The sequence below is a fragment of the Triticum dicoccoides genome, chromosome 5A, assembly GCF_002162155.2.
Source record: "Triticum dicoccoides isolate Atlit2015 ecotype Zavitan chromosome 5A, WEW_v2.0, whole genome shotgun sequence".
NCBI classification, from domain to species: domain Eukaryota; kingdom Viridiplantae; phylum Streptophyta; class Magnoliopsida; order Poales; family Poaceae; genus Triticum; species Triticum dicoccoides.
Window position 1 is genome coordinate 326351952 of NC_041388.1, and position 2360 is coordinate 326354311.

Here is a 2360-nt window from a genome sequence, read left to right on the forward strand (position 1 = left end):
TCGCCATCTAAAAAAAGGCCAACAAGTGACACCATGACACAAATAAAGTACATGCGGACACCAAAGTAAAAAAAAACTTCTTCACATAATTATTGGTTGATTAGCAGATAACGCAAAATCACGCCGTCAAGAAAGCACACTGAAACACCGCATTATGAAAAAGAATACACACTTCATCACCTTCCACACAAGGTAAACCAACAACAACATCAACAACGCATTGAAACACGTACAACCCTTCTAGTACATATGTAAGTACGTACTAGCTAAAGGGTCCGTGCGTTGCAACAGGAGTAAATTGTTGGGGAATGTAGTAATTTAAAAAAAATTCCTACGCACACGCAAGATCATGGTGATGCATAGCAACGAGAGGGGAGAGTGTTGTCTACGTACCCTCGTAGACCGAAAGCGGAAGCGTTATGACTACGCGGTTGATGTAGTCGTACGTCTTTGTGACCCGACCTATCAAGCACCGAAACTACGGCACCTCCGAGTTCTAGCACACGTTCAGCTCGATGACGATCCCCGGACTCCGATCCAGCAAAGTGTCGGGGAAGAGTTCCGTCAGCACGACGGCGTGGTGACGATCTTGATGTTCTACCGTCGCAGGGCTTCGCCTAAGCACCGCTACAATATTATCGAGGAGTATGGTGGAGGGGGGCACCGCACACGGCTAAGAGAACGATCACGAAGATCAACTTGTGTGTCTATGGGGTGCCCCCTGCCCCGTATATAAAGGAGTGGAGGAGCGAAGGGCCGGCCCTCTCTATGGCGCGCCCTAGGGGAGTCCTACTCCCACCGGGAGTAGGATTCCCCCTTTCCTAGTACAACTAGGAGTCCTTCCAAGTAGTAGGAGTAGGAGACAAGGAAGGAGAAGAGGGAAGAGAAGGAAGGAGGGGGCGTCGCCCTCCCCCTAGTCCAATTCAGACTAGTCAATGGGGGGGGGGGCACGGCCTGCCTCCCCCTCTCCCCTAAAGCCCAATAAGGCCCATATACTTCTTCCCCCGTATTCCCGTAACTCTCCGGTACTCCGAAAAATACCCGAACCACTCGGAACCTTTCCGATGTTCGAATATAGTCGTCCAATATATCGATCTTTATGTCTCGACCATTTCGAGACTCCTCGTCATGTCCCCGATCTCATCCGGGACTCCAAACTCCTTCGGTACATCAAAACTCATAAACTCATAATATAACTGTCATCGAAACCTTAAGCGTGCGGACCCTACGGGTTCGAGAACAATGTAGACATGACCGAGACACGTCTCCAGTCAATAACCAATAATGGAACCTGGATGCTCATATTGGCTCCCACATATTCTACGAAGATCTTTATCGGCCAGACCGCATAACAACATACGTTGTTCCCTTTGTCATCGGTATGTTACTTGCCCGAGATTCGATCATCGGTATCTCAATACCTAGTTCAATCTCGTTACCGGCAAGTCTCTTTACTCATTCCGTAATACATCATCTCGCAACTAACTCATTAGTTGCAATGCTTTCAAGGCTTAAGTGATGTGCATTACCGAGAGGGCCCAGAGATACCTCTCCGACAATCGGAGTGACAAATCCTAATCTCGAAATACGCCAACCCAACATGTACCTTTGGAGACACCTGTAGAGCTCCTTTATAATCACCCGGTTACGTTATGATGTTTGGTAGCACACAAAGTGTTCCTCCGGCAAACAGGAGTTGCATAATCTCATAGTCATAGGAACATGTATAAGTCATGAAGAAAGCAATAGCAACATACTAAACGATCGGGTGCTAAGCTAATGGAATGGGTCATGTCAATCACATCATTCTCCTAATGATGTGATCCCGTTAATCAAATGACAACACATGTCCATGGTTAGGAAACATAACCATCTTTGATTAACGAGCTAGTCAAGTAGAGGCATACTAGTGACACTTTGTTTGTCTATGTATTCACACATGTATTATGTTTCCGGTTAATAAAATTCTAGCATGAATAATAAACATTTATCATGAAATAAGGAGATAAATAATAACTTTATTATTGCCTCTAGGGCATATTTCCTTCAGTCTCCCACTTGCACTAGAGTCAATAATCTAGATCACATCGTCATGTGATTTAACATCAATAGTTCACATCATCATGTGATTAACACCCATAGTTCACATCGTCATATGACCAACACTCAAAGGGTTTACTAGAGTCAGTAATCTAGTTCACATCTATATGTGATTAACAGCCAAAGAGTACTAAGGTGTGATCATGTTTTGCTTGTGAGAGAAGCTTAGTCAACGAGTCTGCCAAAATTCAGATCCATATGTATTTTGAAAATTTCTATGTCTACAATGCTCTGCACGGAGCTACTTTAGCTAATTGCTC